The sequence below is a fragment of the Balaenoptera ricei genome, chromosome 5 (genome assembly GCF_028023285.1).
Source record: "Balaenoptera ricei isolate mBalRic1 chromosome 5, mBalRic1.hap2, whole genome shotgun sequence".
Taxonomy (NCBI): Eukaryota; Metazoa; Chordata; class Mammalia; order Artiodactyla; family Balaenopteridae; genus Balaenoptera; species Balaenoptera ricei.
In genome coordinates this window covers 96114859-96138549 of record NC_082643.1, presented here as the reverse complement: position 1 = coordinate 96138549, position 23691 = coordinate 96114859, and positions in this window count along the sequence as shown.

The following is a 23691-nucleotide window of genomic DNA, read 5'->3' as shown; positions in this document are numbered from 1 at the left end:
TTTTTTGTTGAATTTTATGTTACCCCATACCCTTTCAATATATTTTTTCATTTTTTGGCATAAATTAAACAGAATCAACCTCTGTAGTTATGCTGCTCTGTTTCTGCAAAGCAAAATGTAAGCTCCATGAGGGCAGATACCCTGTTTTCTGCACTAAACATCTGGAAGAACATCTATAGGTACTATGCATCTAATTATATTTTTTGAATAATGAATGAATTAATTCAGTCCACTGAGTTTCTTGAAAAGGGGTTTTAAAGTTGAGGTAATTGGATCCAAGAGAGATGCATGCTTCTAGCTTTAAATCCTTTGTAATGAGTTTGTTCCGACATCATGTATGCTTGTTTTCTCCCTAAAAGATTGTAAAGCCTTCCCTCTCTACTCCTGGTGCTCATTGTCATTTCCTGTAGAAGATGACATGCTCTAATTTACTCTGAGAATCAACACCAGACTTGACCAGACCCAGCTTACTAAGCTGTGTTACTTTGGGCAAGTTGCTTAAGCACTATTTAAATCTCAGTTACTCTCTATGCAAAATGGAGATAGTGAAACTTACTATCTCATGGTTAATGCTACAAGTTCACAAGCCCTGTTTTATTTTCTTTCTTGGCATCCATCAAGCCTCCTTGCCAAGCTTTGACAGTGAGTCAGGGATAACATGACTGCAGGTAGAAATAGTACATGCTACTTTCAAGCCTGACCCCTGAAATTTTAGGTTCAGTCCTACACAAACACTTTTCCCCTGGTCTATCAGCTATATGCATTTCAGTGGAGAATTCCAAGGACCCAATGGCTGATCAAGGGAAATGAACCTGGATAGCCTCTGAATGACTGTATTTTATCTTGATGTGAGCACACAGTAAAAGTTTGTATAATTAAGCCACTAAGATTTGCCTTTTACAAAAAAAATTACAGCATATAACCTAACCTAAGTAGACCCATAATTACAAGGGTTCTTATGAGAATTGCTTAGGATAAAATTCAGTACAAAGCCTGTCTCATAGAGAAATTCACTCACTATGAATTAGTGTTACTCACTCTTTTTTTCCATTCTTTTTTACTCCGTCCACTTGGAAAAATCTATATATCTTTGCCAGTCCAGTTTTATACATTTTTATCACTGACATAAAAACTGTCCTCTTTCTTTATTGGATTATGAATACTATGTACTTTTTTTATCCCAATCTGTGGAACTTTCTCCATCAATTAATTTTCCTGATTTCTTTTGAAACTTTTCTTTTCCAGTGGTTCTTCTCTGACTATGAATATGCTATCGTTTCATGCATTCATAAGGAAATCACTTCATCTCTGCTATGCCATTAATCTTCAGGCATTTCTTCTATACTTCACAGAAAAAAAATCTATTGAAAAAGTAAAATCTGTTTCCTGTCTCTACTTTTCCACCACCTTTTTACTTAAAGTTTTAAGTTTGATTTTCCATCTCCTTCATTCTAGTTAAAATGTTTTCTCAGAGGTCACTCATTTTTAAATGGTCAAATTAAATTAACAATTTTCCTTGACTTCTCTCCATCATTGAAAAGTGTTGACCCAAATCTCCTTGTTTGGCTAGAGTTATAGTAACTAGCTTTGGTAACTAGTTTTAGTCTTCCTCCCTATGACAATCATGTTGCCTGGCATCTTTGGCCCTCGGGACTCCTTGGAAATTCTGCCACATGTAGGGTTTTCACAGTTTGCAGCAATGCCTCCCAGTTGTATATCTCTAGTCCTAATCTGTCTTTTGGGACTCACCTAGACCTTTCTAATGGTCTGTTAGATATAATCATCCATGGAAATCTCTTTATTTTAAGACAAACCTCTTCCTCTTCTTAAACTATTCTGAACATGTCTACAACTCAACTCCTTATTACCACCTAGATTATCTCTTCCTTTGAAATATGCTAAGTGGTATGTTTTTTTCAAGCCATCCAAGTTTGAAACTATAAACCATCAGTTCTTTATTATTCTTTCTCATTCACTGCATTCAATTAATTGAATAATTTCCTCTTCAAAATACCTTGAATACCTCTTTTTCTTTTCATCCATTAGCTCATGAATGGCACCACCAATTGCTCAAACCAGAAAAGAATGTCCCATCCCTAATTATTTCCACTCCTTCTTCCCCAAACTGCAACAACTCACCAATTTCTACAAATTTTAATTATGAAACATTGTTTGTATTCTTCTTCAGTTGTCCATCCTCACTGTCAGTATCCTGGATTAGCCTCTCATCATCTGTCATCAGTATCACTCTGAAAAGTTTTATCTGGTTTTTTACCATAGTCATTCTTTCATCTCACTCAAATCCCTGAAATCCATTATTCACACACTAACCAGAGTGGCATTTCTAAAGTCAAATCTAATTATCTCCTACTGTCTTTCAACAACTTCCTATTGTATTCAGTATAAAGTGTACAGTCCTTAGGAAAGCTTGTGCAGTTTCCATGTCTGGGCCCCACTTCATCTTTTGTTTTCAATCACATTGATTTTTCAAGCAACAATACTTGTTTATTAGGAGAATTTTTTTTTTTTTTTTTTTTTTTTTGGCCACACCACGCAGCTTGTGGCATCTTAGTTCCCCAACCAGAGACTGATTAAACCCAGTCGCTCAGCAGTGAAAGTGCCAAGTTCTAACCATTGGACCACCAGGGAATTCCCAGTAGTGTTTTTTGAACATGCTATAGTATCGTCTGTCTCCAGGTCTACTACAGGTAAACCATTCACTGCCTCCAGCCATTTACCTGGATAACTGCAACTCATCCCTGTTTTCACTTAGACAAAGGGTTAACAGACAATGTGTTGTTCAAGCTGGGAGTTTTTTGAGAGTAGAAGGAGATACTAGTAATAATTATGCCAAGAAAGAGACATAAATAGAAACAGTCCTGGGAAAAGCAAGATACATAATAACCCAAGTTAGGCACTATTTTCTGGAAAAATCTTCTAATTATCAACTCCAAATTAATTTTTTAAAATTATTATTATTATTATTTAAAATAATATTATTTTATTGATCCTATAATATCACTTATACTCTCATAATTTTCTTCATATTTATCCTATCTCCTTTAGACTGCAAGTTCATTAAGGATAGGGTCTATGCCTGTCATATTCATCCATATGCCCCACAACCTAGCACAAATTCATCCCAGTGCACAGTACATAGAGTAGATTCAAACATTATGCATTCAGTAACTGACTTGTTACCAGCTTTACTGAAATGAAATTTTATTTCATCTCTCTTTTACTATGTAAACCACTAATGTCACAACTATTGTAATCTTATACTCCATATTCAGATGCTTCTCAAAAAGGCATGACTGTAATGACAAATGTCCCCTATTAAATTTATCCAGGATTCTCCATTGTCTCACAAATTAGGAACATGTTTTCTAGAACAGCACTTGAAGCCTTCTACAACAATTCTCCAAGTTTGTCATTACTCACAATACTACTCTATTTACTATGTGTTCCACACAAAATGCACTGTATTCAGTTCTTTAAAAAAACTTCCATACCTTTGCAACCCCATGCATTTACCAATGTGCATTCTTCTTTCTTGCATGTCTCTCAAATTCACTCCTGTCTTCAGTCTATCCTCATTAAAGACTGACCTCAGATAATATTACTGCTAGAATATTTTATAATTAATTTAGGAAGGTGATAAATTGAATTCTTTTGAACCATTGTAAAACATTTTTCCCTTGAATGGATTAGCTGATGGAAGTCACATTTTGGAATCACAAGATTGAAACTCCACTTCCAAGTCCTTTCGTATAATATATTTACAATTGAGAGCTATTCCTGGGCATCCTTCAGCAGTAAAATTGTTATAATAACAATAGGTACCTTGGTATGATTTCTGTGAAGATCATATTACCAAGTGAAAGCAGTTGTACAGGGATAAAAGACTTTTCAATGCAAGTCAGTATTTTTAGCAGTAGTTGAACTAAGCTAGAGACCATTTACAGAACCATAGGTTTCCGTAACCTTGCTTAGTTATGTACTGAGTGACTTATGAATGATGGTGGGTTCTAGAACAAAGTTGCATAGATTTATTTTCTCTTGCTCTCTCTCACCTAAATACAGCTAAATACTCTATAAATTATAACTGACACTGTTAAATATTAACCGCGATGTTAAAGGGGTTTGAAAAAATAGAAAGAGACAAATGGGCTAGATACCTCAAAACTTGAGGAACAATAAGGCAATATCCTTGGGTTTTCATTTTATACCCCATAAACCCCTGGACTGGGTGCCATAGAGGTTTCCAGCTGATAGCTGCCAACAGGCACAGTAGAAAACATACAAGAAAAGCCTGGTCTCTCCAGCCAAGAGATCAGGGAAAGGGAAGTCTCGTCTAGTGAGGGGCCCCAGCCACCACTCCTCAGTGCAGGCCAGCTGGGAGCTTGATCCCTTGCAGTAGCTAAGCCCTGGGATGACACGTCCCAAGTCCATAACCTGGATGTCAGAGAAGCTGATCTGCCAGCAGCGACAGCCAACAGTAAAACCCTATGTCTCCCTGCCCTGCAAGCAGGCAGGGGTGGGTGGAAGGCACCTCCGCAATCAGCACCAGAACAGATGATGCAGAAGCCCCAGCAGCGCCAGAAGAATAAAACAAACAAGAATAACATGGTAGGGGCTCAGAAAATTAAACGTTATTGAAACTAAAGTCCACGAAAGTTCACCAAAACCTATATGCTAAACTTAAACAGAGCGACTGCAAGCTAAAATAAAATATCCTCCCCTTCTGTGTGGATTGGTACCTAGTTACTTGTTTCTAAAGAATAGAATCCAGCAAAGGTGATAGAATGGGCCTGATTCTAAAGAGCAGAAAGCAGCAAACGAGATGGGATGTCACATCCATGATTAGCTTATGAATTAGCTTATGAATTAGCTTATGAGTATCAAAGTCTTATTGTCCTAACACAATAAAATCTATTTCTTGTTTATGTCAAATCTAATGCAGATGTTCCTAGATTGTGGGAGGCCTTCCATATGGTTTTTCTATGTATATTGCAGCCCTGATATTCTCTAGAGTCTCAAAGGCCTCTACTTGATCCTTTGCACCCAGTTGCCAGTCAGGGGAAAAGCCGGAGGATCACAGGAGAAAGATTTTTATGGACCAGTTCTGGAAATGGTTCATATAATACATTATCCAGAAGTCAGTCCAAGGGCCCCACCAGCCCAATGGCAAGGGAGGCTGGAAAATATAGTTTACTTCTGTGTCCAGGAGGAAGAGAAAAGGAAAATTATAAATGTCTAGCAATCTATGCCATAGAGATGGAAAAACAGTGTGAGTATCAGTATGAATAGATTTAATGCTGCAAAAATGTAGTACATAATTTATGTAGCTTAATTCCAACATTGATCAGTATTTAGAAAAGGCGGAAACATTTTCAAGAATTCTATAGCACCTAAATTACATAAAATAATGTCATAATGCAATGTGTGAATTCTAAATACAAATTTTTTTCTGATTTTACCATTTGGCAACAGTCATTTAGCCTATTTCTTAATTGTCTCTGAAAAGTTATTTTTCTTTCCTCAGTTCTGTGTTTCTTTCTCTCTGATAGCTTATTTTCCCTTCCCATATTATTAAAGGAAGCTCTCATTTTGTGTAGTACTAAGCTGTGAATGAGGTCACTCATTTTGCAAAAAGGCCCATTTGGATATACTTCCTAGATGGAGTCAGGTTTTCAAAAGATTTTTATTTTAGCTAAGTAATGCCTGCAATTCTTCACCATATTAGAAAAAGAGGTTGGATACGCTGCCTCTTGGGCATCAAAGCAGTGAAGTGTTATCTCAGAGTGCAGTAGCTACCAGAAATGAAGTAAGTGACCAGGGAAATGGAAGAAAATGGGAAACAAACAAACCATCAGAAAACTAGAAATTGTTACCAGCTTCAACTAGCAGTATTTACTGACTGCTCATATGATAGTGCACAGAGCATCTGAGGGGAAGTTTGTATGAGTTCCTATCCCAGTAAAGGTCACATATTGTTATACTACAGCCTAAACTGGGTGATCTCTTGGTCATGACCTTGACAAATATCTCAGGTTATGAGTGTCAGAATTACCCCTGATCTGTAATATTTTATACTGTCCTCTGGGTTTATTTGTTTCCTGGGAAGGAGATCATGCTGGGCCTGCAGTTCCAAGTAACCCAAGTAACCCTGGAACTGTAATTGGCATTGTCTGCTCACAAAGTATTATTAAAAATAGGTGTTTGGGGGAAAACTGTGGTTTATTCTTTTCCATTATCACATATGGAAACTGAAGCTTCATTTCTGTCCTTGTCTGTCTGCAGCTTTTTTATATACTTCTGAAATATTTAATATTTCTAAAATAAACTTGAATGCTAAATTACATAGAAGTATCAGTTGAATTTAAAAATCTGTAATGAGGCATGAAGAATTGTTCTGCTTCTCTCTCCCCTACCTTCAACTTGCTGATACTCCTCTGTGGACTTTTATGGGCCTAAGGGAAAAAACAAGTATTTTCTGATTTCTTTTAAAGTTATTTTAGAGCAAAATTTCAAGTATAAAATGTACAATATGTCATATATACGTATACATATATATGAGTAAAATATTCAATTGACCTACTAACCGCTTGTTTTAAAATTAATGTTTACACCTAGAGTGAATGCTAAATACAATCTTATCTTAACTGCACTTTGATGTTGCGTGTATGTATATATATGTGTATATTTTGCCATAAAAACATACATCTCTCACACATTATCAAATAATTCACGGGTTTGGACAGTGAGCTTTTGTAATCAAGAGGCTAGGTGTTATGTGAAGCAATCTGTTCCCTCAGTTTTGGGGACAGGATAACAAAAGATGATTAATAAGGAACTTATAAAATATATACATCTAAATTTTTTTGGTTCCTGAAATATTAGATTTGGGAGTAAGTCTCTATATGTCAAATAATATATGCTTTCAGTTTTAAGTAACAGAAAACCCATATAAAGTGGCCAAAATGATATTTTTCTATATAATAAGACATTCATAATTAGGTATTTAACAAGATTGGTTCAGCAGCCCAATCATGTCAGAATTTGAACCAACTCTCAATTACATGTTTAGCTTCCCCGCATCGCTGCAACATGGCTACACTAGTTCTGAGTACCATGTCCTCCTCTGATAACACCAAAAGTATAAAGGGAAAATGGGAAATGGTTATATTTTATTAGATAAGAAAACCTTTCCCAGATTTCTCATTGCTCAGGGTTCTATTAGCTTAGATTGATTTGTGTGCCCACACCCTTGCTACAAGGAAAGCGATTCCCTGCCATTTATAACTTTGTTCATAAGTGAGCTACGCCAACAAGGAGAAGAGGATGGCTGTTGCATAGGTAGCCAGCAGTTACAGCATTATATGTGTATATAAATATACTCAGTCAGGGTGGACAATATTATTCTCTAGTATCTAACAACCCAAAAGTTTCATGCTTGATATTCATTTCAATTAGGTTGTTGGTAGGAATCCTCGAGGGTATGATCTTCATACAGGGATGCAGGCTGAAGCTTAGCTGGTTGCCATATCAGGGGGAAGGAAACATGAAATATTGTGCACTGATTCCAAAAGGCTTTTGGCTGCAACTGTTATCCTCACATCTGGTCACATTTATTGTTCAATGGAAGTCACATGACCACACTTAACTGCAAGAGAAATTTGGATATATAATTTTTACCAGGGTTGTCTTGTGACCATCTAAAACTTTTATCACTAAGAAAGAAAGGGAGAATAAATATTGGGGGACAATAGGTAATATCTAACACAAGTAACTAACTAATGGGGTGGTTATGGTAGGTAGAATAATGGCCTCCCAAAGATACCCACATTCTAAATCCAGGAGCCTGTAAATTTGTTTCTTCATATGACAAAAAAGAACATTGCAGATGTGATTAAATTAAGGATCATGAGATAGGGGATTATTCTAAATGATCCAGGTGGGCCCAATGTAATCATAAGAGTAATTATAAAAGGGAGTCAAGAAGACATAGACAGTGGAAGGAAATGTGATGACAGAAGCAAGAGGTTGGAGGGATGCAAAGAAGGGTCCGAATGCCAAGTAGTATATATAGATGGCCTTGGAAGCTGGAAAAGACAAGGAAACTGATTCCCTCATCAGAACCTCCAGAAGGAACAAGCCCTCCTAGAACCTTGACTTTAACCCTGTAAAACCCATTCTTCATCTCTGATCTCCAGAAATGTAAAAGAATAAATGTTCATTGTTTTAAGCCACTAATATTGTGGTTCTTTGTTATAGTAGCAACAGGAAACTAATACAGTGTTTATAAGTATTAAAATATATAATATATGTAAATTTAGCAGTATGCCAGGCATGTTACATGGACTCAAAGGACATTAGAGCTCATCTGCTTTTGTTTATTTAGATGGATATTTTCATGCTGGAAGAAACACAGCAAGAAATAAAATTGCTAATAATCTAAAGAAAAAAATAGAACATCAAAGATATTATTCAATATGTACTTATATCTGTAAGTATTTAGGATTAAAAAACAGTGTTTCTTAAAGGACAAAAGTAAAAGTATATTTTTATCTACTTTATGTTCAGTATGATGGTAGCAATAGGTTTTGTGTAGATCTTCTTTATGAGGTTGAGGAAGTTTCCCACTTTCCTGGTGTATTAAGAATTTTAATCACAAATTGCTGTTCAATTTTATCAAATTACAGATGATATGTTGTTTATCTTTGGCTGTTTTTAAGACTTTGTATTTAGTTTTCAGATATTTAATTATGATATATCTTGGTGTGGATTTCTTTGCAGTTATCTTGTTTGGAATTTGCTCAACTGCTTGGATCTGCAGGTTTATGTCTTTCACGAAATATGGGAAATTTTAAGTCTTTATTTATTCAATACTGTTTCAGTTCCACCCTCTTTCTCCTCTACTTCGGAACTCTGATGATACAAATTTTAAATCATTTGCTATTGTCCTGTAGACCACCTTAATCTTTTCAGTCTATTTTCTCTCTGTTTTTCAGATTAAGCAAATTCTATTGATCTATCTCCAAATGCACTGAGTCTATCTTCTGTCCTCTCCACCCCACTCTTGAGTTTTTTAGTAGACTTTTTATTTTGGTTGTAGCATTTATTAGTTCTATAACTTTCATTTGGTTCTTTTTTTACAACTTTGATGAAATTTTCTATTTTTTATTTGTTTCAGAAACTTTGTAATTAATTTTTGAAGCATTTTATGACAGGTGCTTCAAAATCTTGACAAATAATTTCAACATGTTGCAATATTTGGCAGAATCTTTGCCTTGGCCACTGCCCGAATTGTTAAGATACTCCGACATACCAGGCATTGCATTCTTGCAACTACCACTTTTGATTTTATATGTGTATAACTTTTGACACACCATCCCCATTTTGCTGGCCCTGAACCAAGCATTTGGACCAAAGCAACATGATTTTCATTTTGACCAGGCCTCAATCAGGGGTCTATACTTAAGAGATGGGAGTTAAACCAACTTTACTTGGACAATATGGATTAGAGTTGGAGAGAAATTATTCCCTCCTTCGTCACCCTCAAAATCAGCAAAAAATATGAAACCAGGAAAACAGGTGGTATGTAATTCTTACCCATCCTTCAGGAACCAAATCAATTGCTGTTTCTTTGTGATACACTTATCTATTCTTTCAGGGCTTTATTTTTAGTTCTAAATAATATCTTTCATATCCAGAATTTTTGCCTGTTCCCACTAGAGTTTCATAAGGCTATGAACCTTATCTTATTCAATTTCATATCTCAACACCTAGGACAGTATATTAAAAGTAGTAAATATTGGCTATTTCACTAAATTAAATGAAATTATTCAGCAATGTTCTCTTTCTGAATGGAACATTAATATTGTTTTAATGGGCTTGATTTCATTTTAGGGTTCAACATCTGTCCACAGAAACACATTTCTGAAATTTCATTGAAAATAAATGGGAAAATTTCTTTTAAAACAAATATTTTCTGTGCACACTGCTTTGAGGAACATGAAGAAAATAATACAGCCATAATTCTTTGTGGCAACATGAGGGATACCTCTCCTGAAATTAGTAACACCATGAATTGCAGTTCACATTCAGGAATTAGAAACAACTATTTTACTAAGAAAAAAAAGTCAGTGTTTTTCTCAGGAAAATATGGCTTCATGTGCTACATATGTTCCATCCAAAAACATAACTCCAAATCATGCATCATGGGAAATATATAAGACTTTAACCGTGGCTTTTGCATAACCAAAAATTGAGAACAGTGAAGCTCATCTGAAATCCCATTGACAGATCTGCTGTCCATATAACTAACTCACTCTTGCACCTAACAGAGCAAAGAGGAATCAAGTATTTAGCATATGTTGTAAAGATAATAAACACCTTAGTGTTCAATAAAACCTCCAGAGAGTCATCAGTTTACATAAAGAAAACTTAGAAATGCAAGAGACATTGCCAGAGGAAGTTCCAAATATATTACTCCTATAAGTGCACTGGATTTGTTAACAAGCTTCTGTGTTAATTCACAAGACTGCAAGCTCTTCTTAGGATACCATCTGTCTACAATATTTGTTCAGGAACTTCTATCTTGAAGTGCCCTTAAACACTTTTAAAGCCTTCTTTTATATATGTACACACACAAAATATCTTTTTTTAAAGTTATATTAACAATAAAAGTTTGTATTACTTTCACAGAATGATTCTCCTTATTCCAAAATGTTAGGATATCAGGGATGTTAATTTTGAAGAATTTTAATGTAGGACATGTGATTGAGTGTGTGTGTGTGTGTGTGTGTGTATGTGTGTGTGTGTGTGTGTGACAAATTCATTTACTTGGCTAATGACGAGAGAAGGTTTTGAATGAGATTGTTTAAGTGTTTATTTCTTTTGGAATTCAAGCTTTGTAATTATGAGTACCAATCCCTTAGTGTTTTTATAAGGGTCACACAAAACTTCTTAAATATGTACCCATCATACAGTATTACCTAGAGCTGTAGATCTAGGTAATACAATGCATTGGAATTCTATGAGGAGCTTCTTGAAAATGAGTGGTCTCACACAAGAATCCCTGAATCGGGACCTCGGGGTGAGAGGAAGGGAAAGAACAGGATTCCAAGTTTGGGGACCAATCTACCAAGTTCCCTTTCAAACTCTATCAGAGTCTATGAGGTTGTCTAAGTTAAAACTCTCCAAGCTAACATAAAATTTAATTCAAACTGGATTAAAAAATAAATGGATGTAGTGGTTGAAATTATTGAAAACCTTAGGACACAGAACAGGATTCGGACATGGAGAGCTATGATTCTCCATAGTCCTGTTCACTCTGACTGTTCTCTCAGACTCTTTTCCTCACTTATGCAAAAACATATGCAGAAAATTCATACTTCACATCGTTCAGAAACATAAGAGTTTCTCAGTCCCGTGTTTCCGAACAGGTATTCTGACCTTTTGCCGATTTTGACTTAGTGCATTGATGGCCCAGCTCTGCCCTCTCCCTATATCTTCATTCTTCTCCCAATGATCTTGAAGTTTGTTTGTTTTTTAATTAAAAAAACTTATATCCTTCCATATCCTTGGGGTCATATGACTTGCTTGGACCAATAGGATTTTAGTAGATTTGACTCGTGCAGAGTCTTGACAAAGCACTTGTGTCTGTCACTTCCTTTCTGCCTTTTCTGTGCTTGCTAAAAGAACATGCCCCAGCTAGTCTCTGAAGTTGCCTGGGGCTATGTGAGAGATACTGAGAGGAAAGCAGAGTCATCCCAGACAAGGCTATGCTAAAAGAACCAATAGCCAGTTGACTCTCAAACTTGCAGAAGATCCCAGACAAGATCAGCTGAGATGAGCCTACCTGACCCGTAGCTGATGGAAGACGTACAAATGAGTCCAGCTGAGGCCAGAACCTGATTTAAAGCTGACCCTTAAATTTGTGAGCTATTAGAAATGGCTTTTAAGCCACTGAGTTTTGAAGCAGTTTATTCACCCCATTACTGGGGCAAGAGAATCGATACAACCATAGTCAAGGCAGCTGCATTAAGCTAAGCTCAGAACAGTAATAAGGGGGAACCTGAACTAGTAGCTGGGGCAGTATCCTGGGCCAACTGGCTTAAGGCCAGCTACTTGAAGGAAACAATGTGTTAATGGAAATAAGAAAACTGGAGCCTGTCAGGATCTCTGGAGTTGGGGTGCTGCAAAATGAGAGAGGGTAGAATGAGTCCTGGCAGGCTCTTGGGTGATTCAAAAGAAGTGAAAGGCATGAAAGAACTATGAAAGAACTATCAATCCAGTTGTAAGAGTACACAAACATATGTGGAAAATAATAATAGAATGATAGCATAAGAAATTAGATTGTGGTAAAATTGTACCACATAAACTGTTAATATAGTAGAAGTTCGAAAGTAAAGAAAGAAATAAGAACTGGAAACATCAAGGCAGGATTTATGGGGAAGATGGAGTTATAGAGGGATGCTTTGAAAAATAAACTAGTCTTGATAAAGGAGGGACAAAGATTCTAGGGAAGTTTTTCAAATAAAAAAGGAGATTTATTAGACACTATTAATGTTAAATTGTTGCTTTATTTGAGGTAATTGAACACAGAAAAGATTATTTAGGGTTACTACAATTTTAAAATTAATATTTAATTTACTAAAGACACTTAGGTTGTTTTTTTTTTAACAAAACATTTAGATTTAATTTACAAACTTGTGATGTTATTCATAAATCCAGTAAATTTTAAGTATGACTTTTAAAGGGGGTTTTACATCTTAGTTAATTAAATCCCCTTAAATATTTTAAACAGCATTTATACATTTAATATATTTGCTTTTCTTTTATATGCAATTCAATAACCTCAATAACAAAAAAAGCTCCCCAAGAACTTAACCAATTCTTATAAACCTAATAAATTACAGACATAAATACAGTCAATCTGAAATTATAGTAAACATTACAATATGATTTGCAAAACCTGGTAGAATTATCTTGTTTCTTTTAACTTAAAATTATAAGTCAATTACTTAGGTATATATATTTAAACTAGAATTAAATAACTTAACTGGTAGATCTGTGATTTTCAAATGTGAGTAGTATTACTGCTCCCTGGGGGGACATTTGGAGGTATGAGCAGGTGCTTTGGTTGTCACAATGCCTGGGGACAACTACAGGCAATTTGTGGGTGGCCACCAGTGACACTGAGCCTCCTAGAGTAAGTGAGAGCCAAAAGCATGTCCCTTGAGCGCATTAGATAATGTTGTAGTTTGGGTTCTTCCAGAAGCTGACTCTGACAGACAATTCAAATCCAAGTAATTTATTTGGGAGTGAAGGAAACACTGTTAGGTAAGTCAGAAGTGAGATAAGAGAGGAAATAAAGCAATAAAGGGTGCTTTATCAAACTAGCCACAACTGAGGATAACTCGAGCATAACTCAACTGAGGAAACTTCAGGCACCAATGTACAGCACAGGTCTCTGGGGTATCTTACCGTGGGGGTGAGAGGGCTGGGTTCTGACACACCAGCTCCACTGCCATTGATTAAGGGCTGCTCCGACATGTGTGAAGTCTCCCGCACTTCAGGCAAAGCAAAGAGGACCCTGGCCACCAGAGAGCACTCCTGAGGGCAAAAACAAAAGGCACATGCTCCGTGCTTGTTTCTGTTTGTTTCTTTGTTTGTTTGACTCTTCAGATTGCAACACACTGAATACAAATCAAATGAGTTTAAATATAGGGATTTAATAAATTGACTCTTTAACTTCCCTTTGATTAGCGATGAATCAACCTAAAGAAGGCTGCTAATCCAGGCTTTGAGGCATCAGAGAATCTGATCATCTAGAGTTTGATCCTCATTTGCTTCCAGGAGGTAAACAATGGTGGCTTTGAACAAGTGAGCCCCAGAAAAATTCACAAGGCCCTGGAAGAGAAAGGCAACACTGGTCTCAGTCCCCGAGTAGTCATTTCTGCTCATTGGCACCTGCTGTACTGTATGTGCTGGTGGATGGTGATAGATGTCACACTCCTAGCCTCCAACATTCCTTGGAAAAGGCTCTGAGACTTGTATCCCATGGTAGAGTGCATAAGAGGAAAAATGGAACTGAGCTGAGCTTATAAATGTAAAGCAACATTTATTAAGGACTAAGCCCATGGAAATGTTTCACAGGGATCCATGAATTGTCTAAAATTATATGTCAACTTTTGCCAAAGTTGGAGAGAGAGAGTCCATAGCTTTCATTAGCCTCTCTAAGGAGACCATGCCCTTCACACAAGAAAAAGAAGTATTTATTTAAAATAAAAGAAATCCAGTAGCAGAAGAGGAAACAGGAGAAAAGTAGAGGAAGGTAACTACTACCTACAATTATCAAATATTAATTTTGTCATGACCCTCATAAGAACCCTGTTATTCTGATTAAAAAAAACTAAGACTTAGAGGAATTAGGGGATTTACAAGCTCAAGGACACAGCAGGTGAGTGGTGCAACTGGCGATCCGACTTTGATGCTTTTCTGACTCCAAAGCATATGCCGTCCTCACCGTGCTGCCCTGTTATCTCCAGAGGGTCCTGGAGTGAAGCCCTTGAACAGGTATTTTCCAAATATTCTTAACAGTCTAGGGAGAAAAGGAACTAATTTCACGGAAATGATCCAAAAGAAACGATAAAGTGCAGAGTATTTTAATATGACCATTCCTTCTAGGACCCACAGACCTTAGCCCCCGTGGCTATGACGACCCTGAGCCTGCGCCTGGAACCGTGGATACTGACGTTGCCGCCTCATTCCACAGTGAAAGAGGATAAGCGTTATATCCATTCCCTCGGCAATTAAATGAAACTCATTTGACAACCAATTCGAATGATCCTAAATTTATCAACATATTGTAATATTTCAATTTAAATTGGAGTTCATCTCAGCAGGGTAAGAAGTTTTAAAAGTTCCAAATGTTTAAGTGGTAAGCTTAGAATCCTTGCCTCCTAGCAATCTTTTTCCTTCACTATTCCCCTAATATTTTCCTGGAGGGACACTAGGGACCTCTTCACTGCCAAATCTAATAATTCATGTTCTAAATAATTTAACTATTTTTCCCTATGTAAAAGATTACACTTTCATTGTGAGGAATTTAGAAAATACAAACAAAATGAAAATCATACAAATAACGCAAAATCTGAGCTCATAAAATATTAACTGTGAACAATTTGGTACCTAGCATACCTTAAATATAGATGATAGATAGACACATGTATTTTTAATAAATAGAACAGAGACCAAAATATTCATGTATGGAGAGTCACAAAGTTCCACAGCAGGAAGTTTCCCTGTTCATTCACGGTGTTGTCTCCTTGAGATAATGTGAAAAGAGAGGTAAGAATTAGAGAAGGCAGAAATGAGATTGATTTCCATTAGAAAGGGCAGGACACAAATGGTGGGGAAAAAAAAAAAGACTGTTTCTTGGAAGGAAGAAAGAGGGAAAGCTGAGGCTCTATCAGGAGAACATTTTTACTGGGCTTTGTAAGGTAGACTAGAGATTATGAGAGTTTGTTTATGCTCTCTGTCATTCGTTGTGATTTCAACAAATATTTATTATGAGTCTAGTCTGAGCAGTGCAAGGTGCCATGGAAACAGAAATGGGGAAGTCCTGCTCTCAGGATGCTTATCGATTAAGGAGAAGACTATATACAAATCAACAAGCAATTCCAAAGAAGTATGATAGATGCCCAGACAAAGATGAGCAGGAGAGATAGAAAAGTAGAAGCATCTAACCCACAGTGGGCTGTGAAAAAGAAAACTCTCTAGAGGTGCTAATATTTGGCAGGGAACTGAAGGAGAAGTAGAATTTAGCCAGATAAGGGGTATAATGAAAGTCTTCTCAGCAGAAGAGATTTTTGTTAACAACAATGTAGCATTAGAAAGAATGGCAAGCCAGTGGGCTCTTGTGTACAGAGGGTAGAAGGGTCTAAAGGAGACAGAAACTTAGTAGAAAGTTTCTTGCCCCCTCATGGATTTGGACATAATCATTAGCTACAGGATACACACAAGTAGTGTGAGTATTTATTACACGTGGTTATGTCCAAGTTGTTATTCTCGATAACATACATTTGTTTCATCAACAAATACATCCAAATATAATTAAGGCAAAAAGAAGCAAAAAGTTAGAAGGAGACAGGTTTCAGGGTGCACAAAAAGAAGGTCTGTTCTAATGTAACAGCTATCAGGAAAAAATTGAAAGGAAGGAAGAAGAGAGGAAGGGGAGGAAAGGAGGGACAGTGCTTGGAAAAAGCACTTGGAAAAAGAAAGGAGGGACAAGGCTTGGAAAAGCAGTGGGTTCCCCGTTACTGATCATGTGAGGTGAACATAGTTTCCTCTCCCAGCATTTCATTTATGATTCATAATTTGGGGTTGAACAAATGAGAACAATATTTCTGGGATGCAACTATATTTGTTCTTTCTGCATGTTTGCTTAGAAAAGAGACAAAGATTCACATCGAGAGGTTAAATGTATCTATTTATGGATGATGGGATTACAGGTGATTTTTATTCTCAAATTTCTATCTTAATAGATATCCTGATTCTTAATTTATAATCAGTAAATACAACAACTATTTAAAGCCTTTCTGCCTCCTGGTCAAACTTTTACAAGCACGTAAGTATAGAATGTATATTCAAATGGGATATGCTAAGAAACTCAAGGGATTACTCTTTTTACATAAATTACTATCCTTCATTTACTATTTTTGATATATTAGCTTGCATAGAATAGGTCTTGTATAAATCTATGGACGATTGCTCTCTGCACAATAGGCTTTCTTATATAAAAAGTAGCCACATCCATTTTGGTAACTATTTTAAAGTGAAAAAACCATTTGACAAAACCAAAACATAACATAAAAGTGACTACAAGCAAAGGTAAAGAGAAAGTGGCAATTTGGAAAAAAAAAATTATCAGATATTCAAAAGAAATGGGATTGGTTTCTAGAATGTATTAAAACCTTATATAGATTAATGTTTCAAAACAGAAATTTGGGCAAAGAATATAAACAGAAATATAAAAATACAATAATACCAAGAAGCAGCTCCTTTTCACTAATAAGCATGGAAAAGCAAATAACAGCAATGAGACAGCACATTTTTGGCCCTCAGATTGGCAACATTTTAAACATTCCCATAATACAGAGAACTGTGTAGTATATCCTGCAGCTTTTTGGAGATTTTTGACAATTTCTGTTAAATTGTTTAACTATGCATTCTTTATTATGCAACAATTTCACCTGTCAGTTTTTCCCCTTTAGAATTAATTTCATAAATGTGCAAAGAGGACTTCATCATAATTATTTTCAAAGATAAGAAATAATATAAATATCATTCAACAAAATAAAGGTTAAATATGTTATGGTGCATTAATGAGACAAAGCCTATGCAGCAGCTTAAAAATATAGTTTTCTTATTTTGAAAAGTTTACATTCACATATAATGCATAGAAAATGATCTAGAAGGATACACATTAAAGATATGATTTCTTCAGAGGTGAGACAGGGCTAGAGAAAGAAAGGGTAGGTTAGAAGAGACTTATGCTTAGTTGCATTGTGTGATTTATTTTACCTCATATTGAGATCACGTCTTATTTGTTAAGTTAATCAATTTTTTTAAATAAAAGGAAAAAAAGAGACAATTTTATACTGACTCAAAATATTTTGGATGAAGAAGGGAATAGAGACATCACTTAGTTCAAACATCTAAATTTGAAGACCGAGATCCTGATGCCAAAAGATTTGAAATTACTCCGAAAAGAGATATTTCTTGTGCCTGAAGCTATAACTCAAGTCTCCTGACTCATAGCCAGTGTTCTTCCATGCCCCTTGAGTGCATGAAAAGTATTCTTTGATTTTGAGCACAGTATCAGTAATTTTTGTGATTTAGATGACAACGATGCTGAGGGTAGTAAGTCTTCACTAAGTGTAAGCAGATGTGTGCATCTCCCGTTATAGGAAACAGAATTGAGTAGAAATTAATTATAACCACACTGCTTCCCCAGATTAATCATAATGAGCTGGTAGGAATGCTTCTACATGTACTGCATGATAATAGTCAATTGCAGAGTTTATGGTCCTAATTATTTAGTATTAAAGGCCTCATTTTGAGGTGCACAGGAACATTCAAATAGACAAAAAAAAAATTAGGCTAAATGCGTCTGTTTAAACAGTAATTGACAAGGCATTATAGTTGCAGGCATAATGTACACTCCTAAGATCACTTTGAGAATTGGAATTTAGCGATAAGAAACCTGCCAGAGTGATAGTACCAGACGCTGATTTTGTGAATGCAGACGTGTGCTGCAGCTTCAGAATGGTTCAATAAAAAAAAGTCTATTTACAGATAATTCAACATTGTGAAGTGTAGTGGGATCAACTGCTTTCCCCCCATATCCTTTCAGCGGAGAGTTTTCTGCTGTCCACATCTCCTAAAAGAGACCTGAAGCTTTGATGTTCAATGCCAGGATCAAGTAACAGCCAGGGACCATTTCACTGTGGGGAAAAAAAATAACATTTGGCCCCATGTCCAGATTCCACTCCATTGTTCATTTACCAAAACTAAAATTATAATAAAAACAAGACTATGGACTTTATATAAGCCTATAAAATAACTCCAGAAAATTACAGATCCAGAAAAAAATAATCAAAAACATCAATATCAGCTATAAAACTTTCTAAAAATGTAACCAAATAATGTAATAAAGAACAGAGGTGGAATTTGGCTCTGAGTTGAGTTGCCCACCTGCAAGTTATTTTTAGGCATCCCCAAGATGGAAAGGAAAACATAAAAAAAATAAAAATAAAAATAAAAAACTTTCCGCAAGTCCCCATAAAAAGAGTGCTGTGTGGTTGAATCTTCACTCAGATTCCAAACCAAGCCTTGTCTCTGCTATGCACAGACTTTGAATAAACTAAGGATAGAGGAAAATAACAAAAGAAGATAAAAGGAAAGACAAACAGGTGCCTGTATAGAAAGGAAGAAATGAAACTACTTTAGCTAATTATTTTAAAGTTGTTTTTTTTCTTCTCATTTATGCTCAAAGGTAAGTATACTCACCGTGTAAACAACCCATGAGACAGGTTACTTGAGGAGAAGCTTTAAAATCTACTTTCTCTCTTTTTCTGGCTTCCAGAAAGTACCAAGATTGGGCAATAGAAAGTTATTTTTCAGATTGGGTAGAAGAAACACAGAGAACAAACTGTGATGAGAAATGCTGTTTGTCTCTTCAAATGAATCTTCTTTACACCCTTGAAATCTATTATTAATGAATGGCAATGAGATCACAAAGCGAGTGCCAACTTATAATCATCCTTTTATTCGGAGGATGATGCATTGTAAAATTATCCAACAACAACAAAGTATATCCTGGAGAACAACATCCCTGGGCCTAATTTTTTGAAAAAAAAAAAATTCCTAATTAGAATTCAGTAAATTCTAAAACTTGCATTTCAGGTTACAAGGGTCACCAATTTCAACACAATACCATCTGAAAGACCAGATTTTGTGGCCAAATAGAGTAAGTATATTTAGAGAAGTGTAGACCAAGTTTAGGTATAATCCAGAAGTTTCAGGTTAATGGTACCATGACACTGGGAGCCTTGGGGTTTTCTCTTCAGTCAGTCTTCTTCCATCACCACCATCGCCATGGAAACCTTCTTGGAAAATGACCCACAATATTCATTTTTTAAATAAAATGGACACTTCACCAGCTCATCTCACTTAGACTCTCAGCAGCATTCAGCACAGCTGGCGGCTCCCTCCTCTCCATGATCACATTCTCCTCCTATTTCTTCCTCCAACTCCAGCTGCTGCTTTTCTGCCTTCGCGCTGTGTCATCTGCTCCCATCTCTCTACCTCCTGTAGATAGGTAAGTACCAAGTTTCCATCCTGGGCCTCTTTTCTTCCTTGTCTTCACTCCTTTCCATTTAATCACATCCATTCTGTCTTCTCATATCACCTCTAGTCTATGTCTAACTTAGAAACCACCCCCGAGCTTCATTCTCTTAGATGTTGCTGTCTCCTTGACATCTTTCCCGAAGTATCCAATCGTCATTTCAAACTTAATGTGGTCCAAAAACAAACTGTTCCTTATTCTCTCCAAACCTGTTCTTTTCCCTATCTTTCCTACCTTGTTTCTTTTTAGTTTTTTTTTATTGAAGTGTAGTTGATTTGCAATATTATATTAGTTTCAGGTGTACAACATAGTGATTCAATATTTTTATAGATTTTACTCCAGTTAAAATTATTATAAAATCTTGGCAATATTCCCTGTTTTGTACAATATAACCTAATAGCTTATTTCATACATAGTAGTTTGTACCTCTTAATCTCCTAGCCCTATTTTTCCCCTCCCCCTTTCCCTCTCCCAACTGGTAACAACAATGAAACACAAGGTCCAATGAGTGAGATAGACATTATTAATTATAATGTGTTAGCATAAGTGGTAAAAAAAAAAAAAAAGCACAAAATAAGATAAGAACACAATCTAAACTTAACATTTGGGAAGGAAATGATTAAGAGGGGATATTTCTGAACTATTGTTTTCTGGGATGCTTATGGCAAAAGGATTCGCCTTGATGCCCTTTTTTTCTGCCTAAAGTAGTGCTTTTTTCCACATTAGCCTCCAATTAGAGATTTTAAAAGGTGCTCTAAAACCCCATTTTCTAAGACACACATTTTCTAAGTCATGGTGAGAACACAGGCACCAGGCAATGAAGTTAGAGAAAAGGAGAACGGCAATAAGTCCTAGAATGTCGGGGTGGGGAAGCAGTAACATCCATAGAAATCAACTGATAACATTCATTAAGACTATTCTTTGTGCACAGAAGTGTGCTGAGTGAGGAAGAGCTTTGTGGCAAGAAGCAAACGTTCGGCAAATACCAAGAACTTTTCACAATTGCACTGCTACCATCACAGCCTAGCAAACCCCTTCCCTTCCTTTAAGAACCAGTTCAAATGTCCTCTCCTCTCTGAAGCATTTGTATCTGATCAATCAGCTTCCTCTCCTGAGCCCCTATAGGCTTCTATAATGGCATGCATTACAATGAATAGTTATCATGGCTTGCACTACAGAGGATAGCGATAATTAGTTAGCACACTGTATTAGTCACCTCAGGCTACCATAAGAAAATGCCACATTCTACGTGGCTTAAACAGCAGAAATTTATTTTCTCACAGTTCAGTTCTGGAGGCTAGAAGTTCAAGATTAAGGTGTCATCAAGGTTGGTTTCTGGTGAGAATCTCTCCTTGGCATGTAGCCTTCTAGCTGTGTCCTCACATGGTGGCGAGAGAGAGCTTTGAAGTCTCTTCCTCTTCTTATAAGGGCACCAGCCCTATCAGATTAGGGCCCCACCGTTATGACATCATTTAACCTTTATCACTTCCTCACAGGCCCTATTTCCAAATACAGTCACATCAGGAATTAGGTCTTCAACATGTGAATACTGAGGGGACACAACATTTAGTCTGTAACATATATCTATCTCATTAAGACCATGTCTTGGTCATATTTTAATCCCAGCACTTTTCTCTGAGTCTGGCATAGATTAAGTTCTCAAAAGATAATTTTTCAATGAAAGGATGGATGAGTGAATGGCTGGATAGATGAAGAAATCCTAGATGAGGTGAATACTATTTGGGGATGCAATTTAGATTTTATGTTGTTACATAGTTCTTTTATTTGTCCCATGAGAATCAGCAGCTTGTAAGGGAGAAGGTTGAAATGTAAAGTCCCAAGAACCGACATAATGAGATTGACCTTGTGACACCCAACTAATCTACCCCATTAGTTTAGTGCTTAGATTAAAGACAAGCTGTATTTCAATATTCTAAGTAATTTGAATTTTATATGTTATAGAATAAAATGCATTTTCTAGTATAGGAAAATAAAACAGAACAGTATGAACATCAGAAAAGGGCTTTGCTTGTCTTATTTCTCATTATACACTTTATTCGCCCTGACCATGATATTTGATTCAGAGCCCATAGAGTATCTTAGTGTTCATGAGCTCTGTCTTCCTAATTTGATGCTCTCAACAGCTATTATCCTATTGCCTTAGGTTTTTCCTCTTAAGGAACACCAATATTTAAAACACATGAAAAACAATGCCCAGTTTCACAGTATGGCTTCATTAATTAACATATAGTATTCATAAACCCAAACATCTTGTCAAATTCCATTGGTTAAATAGGGGCAAACTGAGAGAGTAACATTGACATATATACGCTACCATGTGTAGAATTGATAGCTAGTGGGAAGCTGCTGTACAGCACAGGGAGCTTAGCTCTGTGCTCTGTGATAACCTAGAGGGGTGGGATAGGGGTAGGGGAGGGAGGCTCAAGACGGAGGGGATATATGTATACGTATACCTGATTCACTTTGTTGTACAGCAGAAACTAACACAACATTGTAAAGCAATTATACTCCAATAAAAAAAATAAAAAACAAATAGAAGTACAAAAAATACATAGAAGGCCACTGCCTTCAAAACCTGAATTAAGAAAAAAAAAAGAGTCACCCAGCAGACATATCTGAGAAAAAAGGAAAATAATTGTTTTTATTTAAAATACCTATGGACACTATCATGACAACTTCCTTTTCAAACTATAAATAACCTGTACACCTTCCATCTTAGGAAAAAGTAGCTACAAGGAATCAGATATGAGTAAAAATACACATGTAAAATACATATGTCTATGTCTATTATCTATCTCTCTAACCATTGTTAATTTCATACCTATGCTTTCTGTAGCAGTCCCTCTCCCATTTTACCTTTTACCCCCTTGGCACTCCCACCAAGATGACCCCCATCACCCTGTTCTACTTCTTTTCTCCCCAAGCATTTATTGCCTTCTCATATACCCTGTACTTGATTTATTTTTATAATTATTCTTTAGTTTATGATTTACTTTATGTGAGAAATTATGCTCCACAAGGGCAAGGGATTTTATGTTGCTCACTGATAATCCAAGCTCCCACAACAGTGCCTGGTACACAGTCGGCACTGAATGAATCTTCAAGGAATTAATGAAGTAATTAAAGTGGTTACTATTTTGAAGTGGTAATTATCTCCTTGATTTTTCCTGATTCTATTATGCTCTAAATTTCTTGCAGTTGGGACAGTATTTGTAGATGAATACCTATGTTAATGTTTACTGATTCTCATTTCAGATGTTAGCATGTTCTGTTTTAGCAAGTTTGATCTGAGAAGTTATTTAATGTAAACAAACAAACAGACCAAAAAGTACCTGATGACTCATTTTCAAAAATATTCTTCTTATCCAGGCTATATACATTTATTACTGAACTCTCCTCTTTTGCTTCATTGATTGATACTTCAGTAGAGAACCAGCCTTCCCTCAGAGCACATAGTATTAGGAAGCACAAGACCTGGAGGTAAGCGCTGACTCTAGCACTCACCAGCTATTTGACCTGGGTTAGTTGTTTTTTGTGTTCTAACAGTGGTCATGTCTACTTTCATCAGTAACTGAAAGATATCATGTTTGTGAGAGAGCTATGCAAACTATAAGCTGCTAACCCAGAATTTCCTAAATAATGTTCTAGAGTACACTGAGTTTCTTAAGATGTTAATAAATGTTCTACAAAAACATGGCTAAATAAATGGGTTTCTGAGCCTTTAATATGCTAATGTGCATAGTGAATCA